Here is a 17,635-nt window from a genome sequence, read left to right as displayed (position 1 = left end):
TAGAGAGGTTTAGGAAAAGGGGCAGAGTTTGGAAAAGCCAACCAGAACCCTGGGTCAGGGGAGACTTACTGGATGGGATGGGAAGGAAAGACTGATTGTTGGGGACTGCACTGGACAAGATTTGAAAACCTAAGAGCTTAAAGGTGGAAGACAGGGTAATATGCAAGAAGACAGGGTAATTTGCAAGAAATAGATTACTGCTAATTCATCGTGCATGAGTTAATAACAGTGAAAAGCTAAGTACATTGTACATAAAAGAGGTGGGAAGGGTAGGCAAAAAGTAGACAGGTCAGAAAATGAAAGATGTAGAAAACTAAAAAAGAGTGAAGAAATGAGTAGTTGCTGTGAAGAAATGTTGAAACAGAAGAAATTAACATACGGGGTGAGATGGGTGGTGAGAAATAAGGATATATTGTGGCGCTAGTCCCCATTTGCAGAGTTCTGAAAAACTACAAGGTGTACAACTTTGCCAATAGGTGGCGACAACGGTAAGTAGCGGTCGAAAGAAACAGATCACAGACATCAGGCAGTTAGATTGGACCCTAGACAACATAACCTGGACCCTAGACAACATAACCTCATTCAAACATTGGTCACTTTGTGTCTGCATCATAAAGTTGTTCTTGATAGAAAATGTCAGTTTATGAGCCTAATTCTCATCATTTGCAGGAGGTGTTACAGTTTAGTTTCAATATGAAGAAAACAGCGGCTGAGTCTTATAGAATGATCTCAAGTATGTATGGTAAGGAGCTACTAGTGAAAGAACATGTCATGAATGGTTTCAACACTTGAAGAACGATGGTTTTAACATTGTAGACCAGCATAGTGGTGGAAGAGAGATGTTTTCCAAGATGCAGAATTGGAGACATCACTAAGACGTACGTCAGACTCAAGAAGAATTGGCACGATTAGTGGGAGTGACACAGCAAGGCATTTCAAAATGTCTCAAGGCTATGGGCATGATTCAGAAAGAAGGAACTTGGATCCTGTGTGAGCTGAAACCAAGAGACGTTGAACAGCGTATGTGTGTTTGTGAACAGTTGCTTCAGAGGCAAAAGCGGAAGGGATTTCTGCATCGCATTATGACCAGGGATGAAAAATGGGTTCATTATGATAATCCTAAATGCAGAAAATCATGGGGATACCCCGGCCATGCTTCCATGTTGATGACCAAATCAAATATTCACGGCTCCGAATTAATGCTCTGCATTTGGTAGGACCAATGCGACGTCATGTACTATGAGGTGTTAAAACCAAGTGAAATAATCACAGGCACTCATTATGGAATGCAATTAATGCATTTGAGCAGAGCATCAAAAGACAAATGGCTAAAATACAGTGAGAGGCACGGTAAAGTGATTTTGCAGCACAATGCTCAACCAAACGTTGCAAAAGAGGTCAAAATATACTTGGAAATTTTAAAATGGGGAGACCTCCCCTACCTGCCGTATTCTCCAGACATTGCTCCCTCTGACGATCACCTGTTTACATCAATGGCGCATGGCCTGGCTGACCAACACTTCCGATCTCATGAAGAAGTCACAAATTGGATCGATTTGTGGATCGCTTCAAAAGACAAGTAATTCTTTTCAGTGCGGTATTCATACACTACCCAAAAGATGGGAGAAAGTAGTGGCCAGCGTTGGAAAATACTTTGAATGATACACGTGTAACCAGTTTGTTTCATTAAAGCCTCAAGTGTTGGGGAAAAAACAGCGGAAGCAAAGTTGTACACCTTGTAGTACCTGGAGAAAGAATCCAGATGGGATGTGTGGTGAAACACGCATCAAGGTCAGGATTGTCATGTTGTAGAGCATGCTCTGCAACAGGATATTGTGGGCTGTGGTATACACTCTCTGTCTATGCCCATTCATCCTCACTGGTAACTTGGTGGTAGCCAGGGCGATGTAAAAGGCTGAACAATATTTATATAAAAGATGTGGGTATATGATGGGTGTTGGTATATATATTGTCAGTTAAAGGACTGGTAAATGTGGCGGTAGAAGAATACACACGTCAAGTCCTGCAGTGGAGATGGTCAAGTGGTAGGAGTAATAGGGAAGGGACATGGGTGCGGAAGGAGCTTAGGATCTGACAACGATATCGCAGAGATCGGGAAGGCAATGGAAAGCTACTCTGGGTGTGGTGGGCAAAATCTCAGAGAGAATCGATCCATTTCAGCATAAGTCTTCCTAAAATCATACCCTGAAATGAGATCCATAACACATCAAAATTTTTAATGAATAGTAAAGACAAAATGCAACCCTTGTCACAAAGTGCTACACATCAAATTATTTGCAGGCAGTGTAAAAAATTGTATATTGGCCAGTCAGGCAGAGCTGTGGCAATTTGGCTACGTGAACATGAGTGAAGCTGGCGATTAAAGAAGAAAGATTCAACCTTTGATGATCATCTTTTAGCAGACTACCATCCATATGCTGTAGAACGTGAACCTTTACATTCTATCAAAAACAGTAGAAATATGACCCTACTGGAAATAATGGAAGTCAACAAACACACGACACAAAATGCCAGACTAGTAGTACATGATAAGACTCAGTTTCCATTTTCTCCCTTCTGAAATTAAGTTTTCATTACATATAGTAAATTCATTTTATTTCTCATCATTTGTTATATGTACCTCCTCATAAAAACTTTGTTTCCCCTTTTTAGTTACTCTAATTAATGTAATATTTTTCTTATGTAGCCTATGTAAACACTTTGTCACATTTGTGTAAGTCGCACATCATAATTATCTGTGTTTGTGACATGCAGTTGTCTCCCGAAGATGGCCTGAGAAGTAAAAAACCAGTATGTGACAAAATAAATACAATTTTGCAGAACATCAGGGTTTTTCCTTTCTAATACCATTATTATGTTCTGCCAACACCAATGGAAAACTAAGTACTTGCAGAAGATATTGTATGATGCACAAGGGTTCATGATCCCCATTAGTTCACATTAATACCACTTACGTAGAAGAACAAAGCCTTCTATCTCAAGCAAATACCCTACCCCCCCCCCCCCCGCCCCCCCCCCCCTCCTGAAGAAGAAGAGGAGCAGGCCAAGCCCTTTCATGGCCCCTCACATTTGATGGTGTCAAAATAGCTTTCACTGCTCTCGCCATATCACTCAACTCCACAGCCTGTCCTTTACATGTTTTCTCTTCTCTCATTGAGAATTATCATCAAACTACACTGCTGGAAATCAATTTTTGCTCTGCTTGTGTTCAACAAGCCCACAGAAAATTCACATAAAGACAACCACAAAGAAACTTTGTCCACATGCCCTTGCTGGAATGAAAATCCAATATTTGTTTCTTTATTGACTTATTTTTACTATAGACAGCTATTTCAGTGAGCAAGTGGATGCTATGAATTGAGACACATTGCTGCTGTCACCAATCTTCATTCTCACCACTCCATGTTCCATGAGAGGCATCAGTAGCTCCTAAGTCACTACCTCTTATTTGTAGAAAAGATCTAATATTTTGTTGAGACTACAGTCATTTAAAAATCATCCAGTCCAGTTTGACCCTTCTTTACAGCCCCTACTAAGCCAGGTCTTATTCAAAACGTCCATTATTTTAAATATACTTCTATACCTTTCAAATGCTCCCCCTCACATTCAAAATTTGATGATCTAATGGACAGGCCTGTCGGTCTCTCAAGCTCAAATCTTAATACCGATTCATTTTATGATGATGGCATCCATCTCCTTTTTCCTCATTGGTTATTCTGCCATCACCCATATTCTGTCCCAGAAGTGGATCATGCTAGAAATGACACTCTACCTTTCTCTAGTCTATGGCTCCAAATGTCTTCTTCTTCATCCTCATTCATTTTACTCAAAAGTTCCTTCTCTCATGATCAACTGATTCAGTTCTATCAGGGGCAGTACAAAGATATTTTCAAAATCTCCACATAGAAGAACTCCTAGTTTTTCATTTACTTTTAAAGGCAATCATGAAATAAACATCTCTACTAACTCTATGCCCTCCACTAGGTAATCCACACATTCACTTTCAGTTTAATTTCATTTTACACATTTGCTACATGAATATTTTACTGGATTTAATAACACTGATTTCACAACCCATTGTTTTGTTTGTAAACGGCAGTGACACAAGAAAATGTAAACTAATTCACTGCAGTTATTACAATCTTCTGCAGTTTTGATGCCCACATGTTCACTTCTTTCTACAGGTATTAAGTCTGTCTTAATTTTTTTCACTCAAGAATGTGGGAAGACAGTATGAAATTGAATTGTTAATGAATGTCACACAGTGACAGGTGGTGTTATAATTTCCTTTTATTTATCAATGACACCTTACAATTTTGTTAGCAAATCTTTCCAAACATCTTGCAATTCTAACAGCATATTCTGTCTACACTACTCTGTCATACGTCATACTAAGGAAATTGTTCCATCAGTTTAATTTCTAAAGGGCCTGTCTAATTTGTCCGTATGCACTAGTGGGTTTCTGTGTGTTCCCCAATTTCTCTTTCAAGGCACAGTACTTATGTAGCACGCTGTCCACTTTCAGCGAAAAAGTCACTCACTATCTTGTGGGAACTTGGTTTTTGTTTCTGATTGTCATTTTAATTTATACATTTTCCCAGCAATTTTGTCTTAAGTATTCAGTAATTCCTTCAGTTCTTAAAAGATTTTCTTTTGGATCTAATATTATTTCTGCAGCAAGGGTTTCACCTCCTGATTTACATCCTTTCTTGGTTTCTCTGCCAGCCAATCTATCTTCCTTTCAAATGATACTTTAACTGTACTTCACCCTTTGTGTGTAAGAGAGCCACCATTATTTCCCATCAAACAATTTGGTCCTTCATACATTCTCAGTTTCTAGTTGATTTTATGGGTTCATTGCTGGGTTACCATTTCCCTCATTTCAATCCCTTCCACAGATCATTTCAATTTCTTCCACAAATGCTAAGTCCAAAACAAGGGTTACAGTGTTTCAGTCCTTTTCCAGGAGAGCCAGTTCACTGCCTATTTATATAGTTTCCATAATCTCTTTCATGACATCAAATGGAGTGAACACATGAACTCAAATGGGAATACTTAAGAGAAGGTGACATTTTTTCCAAGGAACAATATTGAGAACCACTATTTGAAGCTGACTGCAGAATGATTCTGTCACCTTCGACATACATTGCATGTATGGACCACAAAGGTACTACATGAGAAATTAGGGCTCATACAGAGGCATATAAACAGATGTTTTTTCATTGTTCTATTTGCAAATGGAACAGGAAAGGAAAAGAATAGTAGTGGTACAGAGTACCTACGCCACATGCCATAAGGTGGACTGCAAGTATTGATGTAGATCTTCACTATTAATTACCTGCACTCTAAAAATGTTCGTACTATAGTTTCTTGAAGTCATGAAAAACAACACTATCACTGACAGAAGGAACTACTAGTTATGATGTGACCAATCACCATTCTTTGCTAAATTATAGTCCTTTTCATCTAAAGATACTACCAGTGTCCATTAACTATGCTCTGAAGAAGTCACTGTTTGTTGGTATCATTCTCCTAGGCTCCAAATCTGAAGTTTTGGTGAATATACAAGGTCTCTAACTTCAGCTGAGGTCATTAATTGGGTACAGATCCTGGAATCTTAATTAATTATGAACTCAGTTCTAAAACTCCTGATTATGAACAAAATGAGAAGTGAGACCATGGCCAAATAATGTGTATGCTAAATTGTTGTAACTCTCTCTCTCTTTAACACACACACACACACACACACACACACACACACACACACACACACACAGAACAGAACTTTTGGCATCACACTGTACTGCACTGCCAGTTCGTCACCTGAACTGTCTCTGAATGAAGCCTTGTAAATTCAAAGACTTTACAAAGGAAGTTACTTGCAACAGCACTGAAAATTTTTCAGCATCAATCAGCCTTTTCTGCACTTGGGATAGCATCTTTGAGCAGTTTTTAAACCAAATCGTTTGTTGCCTCTATGCTGTGATGAAGAGATGATGATGATGATACTTATTATAAAAAAGAAACAAGAAGAAAAAGAAGAAGGGAAGTACTTGTCTCAATCATTACAAATGAATATGGTAACTATTTTACACCTATGTTCGCACAATAGAACTTATTCAGTGAACAAAATTACCCATAATATTGTGTAGCACGAAGTTCTCTGGTCTTAATAATGGGTTAAATTTGTTGAAGAAGAGAGCATCTTAGTTTCCTCCGGTGTGTCATATCTAGCTACAGTCAATCACTGTTGATTATATCGTATACACCTACCGTATTGTGGGGTTATTGATTGACATGTTTTACCTACTGTTACATTTAGTTCTAGATACTTTATATGGGAATAACATCGGGAAATATAGTGGATCAGTCAATGTGATAAGGTGCCCGAGTGTTTGTCAAACCAAGAAAGCCACACACAAGCCTGCTGTTATCTTGGACAACAAGAGTATCCACAGCATACTCATCATCAAAGGTAAAGAAAGGCAATGCTTGAAGAAACAGCAATACTTAGAAACCATGAATGATGAAACAAGCATCCTACATCATGTTCACAGTAATCTGTATGAGGGAACTTAGGTTATGGTATGATGAGCATCCCTGAACATCACATAATCAGCTCTGATCTGAACTATATCTTTCACACACTGCCCATTAACCACTTAATTAAGCTGCTGTTGAACTTTATGCATTTGGAAACTTGAAAAGAGACAAAACTCTTGACACACTGGAGTACAATAAATGCCTCCAATAAGCTAATGTCCCACTGAAGAAACACGACATTCTGTGCTACTGTCAGTACTGACCTCTAGCAAAGTATCAGACTCAAAACGTCTACTGTGTGCAGTTCACCTGGAGACTGGTTGAAATGGTGCAGCAATTCCTGTCAAGGTTGAAACTGTCACTGACATGGGATGTCACTCATTTCTGGTCTTTATCTTTCAGAATCACAAGAACTGTTTTTAACATATACGATTGATGTTCCTGAGACACAATGAGTCTCACCTTCCTCTATTTTAATGATGTAGGCTGAAGCAATGAATTAAAATTTGTACCAATGCCAGGACTCAAACCTGGGTCTCACGCTTACTAGGCAGAGTCTCTATCTCATGTGCCATTCCAACTGCCACATAAGCCTCCCTTCATGAGGCATATTCCAATACATGTCTCAGCCCATTGCTGTTTCCCATCTAAACTCACGTCAGTATTTCTGAGGCCCTCTGATATTGGAATAGCACCTTAGCAATGACCGAAATGGCTTTAATCCTGCCTGTACCTAAGACGTAGGTGATATATTAATAATACACAGTTGATGTTCCTGAGACATATTGGGTCACACATTTATCCACGACAATGATGTAGGCTGAGGCAATTAATTAAATTTAGTACCCGTACTGGGATTCAAACCCAGTTCTCTTGCTCACTGGGAAGATGCATTACCATTGTGCCACACTGACAATACAGCTACCACAGCTGTATGGACTATCCCAGTAAATCTCCCTCCCTGATAAAGATTACATTTCAAGGAGCAAGATGTACTAGGATAGTATATACAGCTGTGTGCATCTCCCTCCCCAATAAAGATTCCAGTTCATGGAGCAGACATACTAGGATACACCATACAGCTATGGTAGCAGTAGTACTAGTGTAGCACAACCGATAGTGCGTGGTAAGCATGTGACCCAGGTTCAAATCCGAGAGCTGGCACAAATTTCAATTCATTGCCTCAACCTACATCACTGTTTTTACATTGTGCTACATGACGATCTGTATTGTTACACCAGAAAATCAGGCAACTTCACTCATGGAGTGGTCATAGGCATGTCCAAACACTACAGCTCCCTCACATTATTCTGCCACATCAATCCATTTTATTGTGCTGATCCCCTACAACCAACAGGCACATTCACACCACTCTGGTGCCATAATGTATGTCAGAAGTGGAGTGTCACAGGACAGTCTGGTAGTAGTTATTCACCATCTAAAGTGTTGCCAAGTCACTAGTGTGCTCTATTAAGGGGATGACTAATATTTTGTATGATGTGCTTACACACACACTGTTGAAACAAAACATTATGACCACCTGCTTAATGCTTGCAGCACCAAGTGTCCATGCACAGGTCACGTAATTCACATAAATAATGGCCTGCTGATAAGCATACACAGTTATGGCACCTGATAGTGACCCAGATGGGTTCCATAGGATTTACATCAAGCAAATTTAGTTGCTGAGACATCAATGTGAGTTCACTACAATGCACCTCAAACCACTGTAGCATGGTTCTGGCTCTGAGACATGGAAAATTATCACTGTCAGGGAAGACATCAAGCATGAAGGGACACAGGTGGTTCACAGCTGTCAGCGTGTCTTCAATTACTTACTACCACAGGTCCCATGCAAGCACAGGAGAATGCTTCCCACAGCATAATAATGCTTCCACCAGCCTGCGACCGAGGTGCGCTGCACATTTCGAGTCTACATTCACCATGATGACAGCGTTTGTGGAGACAAAAACTGACCTAGTGTAGCAAAAATGTGATTCACCTGAAAAGATGACAAGTTTCCATTGACTGACTGTTGAATCCTGATGATCCTGTGCCCACAGCAATCATAACTGACAATGTCATTGCTCAACATGTAAAAATGTAGGGATTGTCTGCTGCAGAGTTACTGTTCAATAATGTACGATGAATGGTGTACTCTGAAACACTTGTGCATGCACCAGCATTGTGCTCTTTCGGCACAGGTCACCATCTATCCTACTTTACAGAGCAGAATAGCCTACAAACACCACAGTCTGAGAAGTCATGGACGTCCAACCATTTTGCGTCAAGTGGCGGTTTCACTGTCCCATCTCTTTCCACAGATGCTCACAACAGCAGCACGTGAACATTTGACAAGCTTCACTGTTTCTGAGATACTCGTTCATGGGCTCTACATAACAATAATTTGCCCTTTGTCAAAGTTGCTTATTTCAATGGATTTGCCCATTTGCAGCCCTTATCTTTGCTGGTGTGACCCTCCATCTGTGCCTGCTCTGATTAGAAACTTTTGTGACTGCATCACATGCCCGCAATGCCACCAGGCGACATCCAACATCATGGTGGGCAGTGGTCATAATGTTTTTGCTTAACTGTGCAAGTTCTTAGCTTAACTTTTATCTAAAAAAAAAAAAAGTGTAAGTGATGGAATGCATATGTGCACTTATTTTCAAAACTTTGATTATTATTATGCTTTCATTAAGGCATTAATTAAGGATCATTGTCTCCACTGTGGGAGGTACTGCTAAAGTCACCAAAGAAGTAAGATTGCAGCTCTTTTTTTGAGTGATCAGTCTTTTGACTAGTTAGATGCACCCCACCACGAATTCCTTTCCTGTGCCAATTGTTTCATTTCTGAGTAGCACTTGCACACTACATCCTCATTTTTTGCTGGATTTAATCCAATCTCTGTCTTCCCCTACAGTTCCCTCCAGTTCCAGGGAGATTATGTCTTAACACATGTCCGATCATCCTGCTCCTTCTTTTTGTGAGTATCTGTTCATTTCTTTGCCGATTCTGCGAAGAAGGTTCTCATTTCTTATTGAATCACTCCATCCAATTTTTACATTCTTCAGAAGCGCAACATCTCAAACACTTCGATTCTCTCCTGTTCTGGTTTTCCCACTGTCCATGATTCAATACCATACAATGCCGAGTTCCAATATATATTCTCAGAATTTTCTTTTTCAAATTAAGAAGGAAGCTAGACTACAGGGAAGTGGATCTTATTCTAAAATGTGTTTTGCAGGGTGTATACGTGGACAAGGAAAAAAATTCCCGGATTTCTCTGTTAAAAATACACTTTCTCCCCAGTGAAAACATACTTTTTCCCTGTTGACTGACAGACATTTTTCCGCCCTTCTTCCAGAATAGAACACAAAGCGGCTGCTAGCTGGGGCCTGTATAACTTAGAATGTGTTCAAAAACCGACAGGGATGCGTTTCAAAGCCATATGAATAATCGATAGGCTAACGTGCGCTGGATGCTAGTCGCTTTGTGAAACAAGGTTTTTTTTTCGTCAAGAGTATGAATTTGCCCCCCAACCCCTCCTAGATCTGGGCCTGCTTAGCATGCAAGAATCTGGCAGCAGGCAATTTCTTGTTATGGAACATTGCATGGTCTTCCTAAAGCCTTTGGTACATTTTGCTGTTGGCAGACGCTTGTATGAGCACTGTGTTTTGTTGCTGTATATGGCACATTTCCTTTGCTATTTAAGTTTTATTTTCGTTTTTTATCTCATTCATATTTTATTGCTGCAGTATTATTCTGCAGTAGCGGTATACAGTAATATCCTTTGTTAGAGTATCAGCTCTTAACAGTCAAAATTACAAAAAGATGGACAGCATGCCTCCAAGGTTGGATAGTGATCACAGTTTTACCACGAGTTGCAGCACCTGCTTTGTGTACTGTCCTCAAGTCAGCATCCCAGTATAGGTAGCAAGATTCACATCACACTATTCCAGTTGTTGTAATTGGAGACCCAGCGAAATTATTTTCAGCCATTTCATAAGGTCTTTATCAACACCTCTGGAGCCATGGTAATGTGTTGTTTTGATTTAAGCAGTGTCCTCAACAATGTCACGTCGAAACCACAGTATGTCCTAATGTGAAGGCAGGGTCATCAATTTGTCAATGTACAACACTTAGCACATTTATTTCTGAGAGTGATATACTGTCACAAAGATCTGATCTCTTGGATGGAGAGTGCAGCTATTTATACAAACATAAAATATTCCAGGATATACAAACAAGAATTTTAAGAAAGTCCCAGAATTAATAAATACTAAATAACAAATAATTGCTGGTAGTCAGGTTTGAACTGATGACTCGCAGCATGCCCGCCAGTGAGTTAAGCACTACACTAGACTACACTACACTGCATTCACCACAGCTCGCTGTATTTCTCCCTTTTCAGGGAAGAACTTCACGTTGGAGCTGACTATAGCACACTAAATCTAAACTCAGTGGTCTTCTATATGGTGGCACTGGCAGATCCTCCAATTGTGGTTGTGTTGTTACATCTACTTCACTATAATGAGCATCAAAGGCAGCCTCTTGCATAGAAGTTTTGTGATCACTGAGTGGGTTTTCAGTTTCCTTGCGGGCTTTGTACAGGGGACATAGATGCTATCTCTGCACTTTTGTCTTCTTGGTGAAGGTCCATAATATCTGACTTGATATGTGATGTGTGAAAAGTGATGAAGGATACAATGTGGCCCAAAGTAGCACTTTAGTGATTTTTCTGATAGTCCTACTTTCAGCACCAGTGTAAAAATCCATACCTAATCTCCTGGGTCATGCCTCACTGGCTGCTGCTTGGTGTTAAGGGTGATCTCAGACTTTCTCCTGGGTGTCTAGGGCCCTTAAGCAAACCAGCTGCCTTTGTTCCTCAAACATGGTGATGAGGTGTTTCACTTAGTCATCCTGATTATCGTTCAGTTGAAAAGGAAACAGAGTATCCATTGTTGTTTTGGTCTCGTAGCAGTAGAGTACAAAGAACGTGTGAAGCCCGAAGTATTTTGCTTCACTGTGTTGTATGCAAATGTCATGACAGGCAATGCTGTATCCCAATATCTCTGTTCAACATTAATGTATATCAATAGCACATCAGCCAACGTCTTATAAAAGCACTCTGAGGTCGATGTCACTGTTTGGTGTCTCGCCCATTGCCACCCTCACTAGTCCTTTCAGGGATTTCCGATTCAGCCACGGTATGATATATTAGCTCTCTATCTATATTATCATGTGCAGCTTTAATGTTTATAAAGAGATGATGTGTGCCAATCCTGAATTTGATCATATTTTCAAGGATTTGCTTTGGACTATATATCTGATTTACAGCTGAATTTCCTGGAATAAATCCACACTGATATGTTTCCACCTCTCTCTGAATTATTGGGAAGAGATGGTCAACTAGTGTATTGGAAAATACTTTATATCCCAGGCAGTAATGTGGTCCCCCTACATTTATCACATTCTAAGTGATCTCTCCTCTTGTATATGGGGCATAATATTCCTTCTTTCCACTGCTGGTGCATTGTCTCTTCTTCCCACACTTCAGCAGCCCTCTTTAAGAAGATTCCTCCAACTCAGGATAGCTGGCCGTAGATGATCTGATATAATGAACCACCATTACCAGCATACTGGATCACAGTTCCTCTTACACAGTGATCCATTAATTAATTGGAATCCTCCTTTTGTCAGTTCCCCCTTCTTAAAGGCTTCTATGGTTTCCGGCAGTGCTGGATCTTATGTAATGCAGCAATAACGGAGATTTCATCCACATTGTTGTGTTCCACTAACGGATTCCTTGAAGCCAGTCAGCACCTTTGTGTGTGACTGCTTTATAATCTTAGGATTGGGACTGATACCAGACATCTGCACCAAACGCCACAAGCTGTGGTGCATGCCATGTAATGTAGTCGTTAGATTCACTAATTTAAACCTGACCATCAAAAATTATGTGTTACTTATTTAACAATTCTGGAAGGTTTTTGAAATATCTTATGTTTGTAATGTTCGTGTATTCTGGAATACTTGATGTTTGTGTTAATACGTGTTCTGGAATATTGGATGTCTGTATAAACAGCTGCACTCTCTGTCCTGGGGTTTATTTCTGTTCTGGCTGTATGCTGTTGGGTCATTCCATGTCAAGTCACCCAGGCCTTGACACCAACCATGTCAGATTTTGATGAAACTTGGTACAATTACTTCTTTTATCATCCTGAAAGCACTTGTAAAATTTTTTTGCTCTATATCTTATAGTTTTTTTTATAAATTTTTAAAGTTTTTAGATTTGGCTTTGTTTCAGCAGTCGGAAATTGTAACTTAAACGTGTCCTCACAACTAAAAAAATTTGTATATTAAAGAATACTCAAGATATCAGTATGAAATTTTGGAATAAGTTTGTGTATTATATCTAAATGTTAAAAAAAATTACCATAAAGATATATTAAATTCTTCCAAATGAAAAAAAATTTATAAGTTTTTTTTTTTTTAGCTAACGGATGTTTAGTTTTACAAAAACTGCAGTATCTAGAGTCTCACACCTGATAGAAAGCTCAAATTTGTTTTAAAATACTCTTAATTGTATAGGCTATTAGATAAAAGAAAAATTATGTTGGCTTTTTAACCTGTTTAATAGTTATCTAATTTTTAAAATAATATTAATTATATTTTAAAAATAAAAAATGCCAAGTGACTTAGACACCGAAAATAAGTTTTTGTCTTCTTGGAGTAACAATGTACACTTGGATTTTGTATTGTTACTCCTGTGTTTTGAAGTAAAAAATTATTACAGTGTTAAATAGTGCTTGGATAGTATTTTATTAAGTTTATTCGAACTCTCAGTAAGTACTGTTGCTTAGTTTACAGAGATCTTTTCCAATATCCTACAAAAGTAACCAGAACAGTAATCAGACCAAAAGTGAAATCAGTATGTCAAGATATTCAAACCTGTAGTGTAGGGTTATTTAAAAAATCTGACTGTTTCCAAACAACCTACACACCTTCAAAAAAGTTACAACCGGTATCAGAATTGAGTGAGGAAGAAAAAGATTTGATCCACTTACGATCTGGAATTAATCTGTGTGAATTTAAGAATATTGTTCACACCACAGCTACTACTTTTTAAATGTTATTGAAAAGTATCAAACAACATGTGTAGACCCACTAAAAAAATACAAAAAGCCCATCAAAAAATCGTTGAGAAGTGTAGGCTTGGATCTTTCTAAACAATTACTGACAAAAAGTATTAGCATAAAACCTGGACAAAAGCTTTGCTCAACATGCCATAACTTTTGTGAGGAAAAATTAAGAGTTGAAGTCAATGAAAGTGAAACAGATGATGAAGTCATGGTTGAATTAGAATCATTGGAATCCAGAAACATTGCTCTTGATTATTTAGGTTTAACACCGATAAAGCTTCATGGCTTGTCAGAACAAAGTAAAGGGTCTTATTTTAAAAGGAAGGTTAGCAGTATTGAAAAGAGTGCAAAAAAGGCGGTTTCAAAAGCATTAAAATATGATGCACCAAGTTCTGATGATGACGAAGAAGATAAAAGTGTGGTTGAGAAAGCAAAGGATTTTGATGTAATGATTTCTCTTATGAAAGAGAAGATTTCATCTGTTGGGAGGTCTAGAAAAATCCAGATTCTGACCTTGGCTCCAGATTCTTGGACTCGAAATAAAGTGATGAAAGAATTTAATGTAAGTGAGTACATGGTGCGACAAGCTAGAAAGCTAAAATCTGAAAAGGGTATTTTGGAAACCCCTGGTCCAAAAAAAGGTAAAACTCTTTCTGAAAATACAGTAAGACTTGTAACAGATTTTTATGAAAAGGATGAAAGTTCCAGAGTGCTACCTGGAACAAAAGACAAAGTAAGTGTTCAAAAAAATGTGTACATGCAAAAAAGACTCATTTTGTGTAACTTGAGAGAACTCTATTATTCTTTCAAATGGGAGAATCCCGAGGTAGAAGTAGGATTTTCAAAATTTTGTTTCTTGAGACCTAAATGGTAAAATGGAAATGTCGTGTGGCTAGGGCCTCCCGTCGGGTAGACCGTTCGCCTGGTGCAGGTCTTTCGATTTGACGCCACTTCGGCGACCTGCGTGTCGATGGGGATGAAATGATGATGATTAGGACAACACAACACCCAATCCCTGAGCGGAGAAAATTTCCGACCCAGCCGGGAATCGAACCCGGGCCCTTTGGATTGACAGTCTGTCACGCTGACCACTCAGCTACCGGGGCGGATGGTGTATCCTTGCTGGTGCTGCAGGCACACACACTGTATGTGTATGCAGTATCCACCAGAATGTTAAACTATTACTGGATGCTGTGAACATTGAAGAATCTTATAAAGACCTAATTAAGATGCTTGTGTGCAACACAGAAAACCAAAACTGCATGCTACATTATTGCAACAGCTGTCCTGCAAATACTGCACTAACAGAGTGCTTAACTGAAAAACCAAGTGAAGATTATGATTTAGAAGAAGAAATTGTAATTAGTCAGTGGGTTAACACAGACAGGGCAGAAATGATCAAACAGTGTATCAGTGTTGAAGACTACATTTCTTTATTTGTTAGGTCATTGGAAAAGCTCACCCCACACTCGTTTATAGCAAAATCCCAATCAGCAGCCTTTAAAAGATAAAAGATTGAAAGGAGACCCACCACCCAAAACAGCAATTATTGTGATGGATTTCAGTGAAAATTATTCCTTTGTTATACAAAATGAGATCCAAAGTTACCACTGGAATAGAGGTGGTTGTACTCTACATCCAGTTGGAGTTTTTCTAAGAAATGAGGAAAACAATGTTTTTGTTTCCAACCACTGTTTTATTAGTGATGACCAAGAACATGACACTGGTTTTGTTAACTTTGTGCAAAAAGAAATTACAAAGTGGGTGTCATTACATCATACTGACATTGACTCAGTTCACTACTTTACAGATGGTTGTGCTGGGCAGTACAAAAATAGAAACAGTTTTAAAAATTTGACTGAACACTTGAGAGACTTTAATTTGAAGGCCCAACACACTTTTTTTGCAACAAGTCATGGGAAGTCAATTTGTGATGGCCTAGGAGGAACTATTAAAAGAATTTTAAGGAAAGCCAGTCTACAGCTTTCAGACAAAGAACAAATAATGACAGCAATCGATGTGTATAAGTTTTGTGAAAAAAATATTGAAAACATTCATTTTCACTTTATTGACAAAAAAGAAGCTGATTTGCTACGGTTAAAACTAGAAAAACGTATTTCAGCAACCTGAACCATTCCTGGAACTAGAAGTTTTCATAACTTCAAACCACTTCCAACAAACAACCTTGAAATTAGAAGGACTACAGATAGTGTAAAACCCTCCTTAGTCTTTTCTTTCCATTCTTATTCTGATTGGGTTCGTGTTGAACCATCCATAAATTGCTATGTGGCTGCAAATTATGATGGTAACTTGTACTTTGGACTGGTAAAAACAATACTCAGTGATGAAGAAGATGCAGAAATTCTATTTCTACATCCTACAGGACCCGCTGCATCATTTTATTGGCCTGAAAGAGAAGATTCCTGCACAGTGCCTTTGGAGCACATAGTCTGTGTAGTAGACGCACCTCAATCAAGCGGCACTGGGAGAATGTATTACTTCAAAAAAAGACTGTGTCAAAAGAACTGAAAGCTCATGGATGAAGTGGAAAAACAGTTTGAATCAGCATTAATGTTTATTAAAAAGACAAAATTACTCAAAAAATTCAATGTTTCAAGCAATCAGTTGGGTTATACATAAGTGCCTTAAGTAAACTATCTTTGTACATAATTCTAATGTAATCTACTATAATTAATAAACATGTTAAAAAGCAATCATTATTTTTGTTTTATCAAGTAGCCTATATGTTTAAGAGTAAATTAAAACAAATTTGAGCATTCTATCAGGTCTGAGACTCAAGATATTGCAATTCTTATAAAACAAAACATCCGTTAAAAAAAAACATATATATATTTTTTTTCATAGAAAACATTAATATATTTTAATAGCATCATTTTTATCTTCAAATATGTATAATAAATAAACTTGCTGCAAAAATTCATGATGTTATCTAAAAGAGTTTTTAAGATAAGCAAATTTAAAGTTTTGAATACAAATTAAACTGACCATTTCCGAAGGTTCAGAAAACGCAAAACATAAAAACTTTAAAAATTTATAAAAAAAAAAACTGTAAGAGATACAGCAAAAAAAAATTGCAGGTGTTGTCAGGATGGTATTAGAACCATTTGAGCCAAATTTCATGAAAATCTAAGGAGGTGGGTGTAAAATTTATTTTTTATTGGGTGATTTGATATGGAATGACCCTGTTGTCAGTAAAAAAGTGCCTTCAGTGCCAAGTGTTGTACTTCACTGACGACCCTAACTTCAGAGATTTGGGCTTGCGTGTGGTTTCAAAGTATATTGGTTGGTGGAGATGCCGGGTACATTCAATACATTAACATCACCATGACTTCAATTGTGCAACATACAAGCCGTCACCTCCACAAGCAGGAACAGAAATACAAACAGTACATTGTTCCTTAAGATCCGTATATTCTGGAGATAGATAAATTACAAAACAGCAGCAAGTCAGTTGCATATCAAGTATACATCAGTGTTTTCTGGTGACATTGGTCAGGACCCTATGAAATGGCTGGAATGATTTTATTACAGCCACCGATACAAAAAGTAAAATGACATGATCTACTTGGCAAACTTGTATTTTACTTGGAATGCACAGTGCAGAAGTGGTTCAAGAACAATGAAGAGAAGCTTAATAGCTGGAACCAAGTCCAGACTGGACTGAAGAACACTTTTGATGACAATCAGCAACAGCTGAAGAACAGGGCCCAACATCCCCATGAAAATATATATATATATATATATATATATATATATATATATAAAAAAAAAAATAACGATTTGACACTATATCGCATTGAGAATCCAAATATGATAGAAGCTGGCAAAATCTTGCATTTGATGTAAAGTACTGCAGAAAAAACATACCAAACTCTTCTGATTAAGAATGTTACAGTTGCAGAAGA

The 17,635-nt window shown here is 38.2% G+C and overlaps 1 protein-coding gene across 1 annotated transcript in view; it reads right to left on the bottom strand.

Moving 5' to 3' along the window:
• LOC124776089 overlaps positions 1–17,635 on the bottom strand; it is a 147,669-nt gene that overhangs the window by 44,950 nt on the left and 85,084 nt on the right. The window lies entirely within an intron of this gene.

The sequence above is a fragment of the Schistocerca piceifrons genome, chromosome 2 (genome assembly GCF_021461385.2).
Source record: "Schistocerca piceifrons isolate TAMUIC-IGC-003096 chromosome 2, iqSchPice1.1, whole genome shotgun sequence".
Taxonomy (NCBI): Eukaryota; Metazoa; Arthropoda; class Insecta; order Orthoptera; family Acrididae; genus Schistocerca; species Schistocerca piceifrons.
This window is presented reverse-complemented; position numbering and strand designations above follow the sequence as displayed.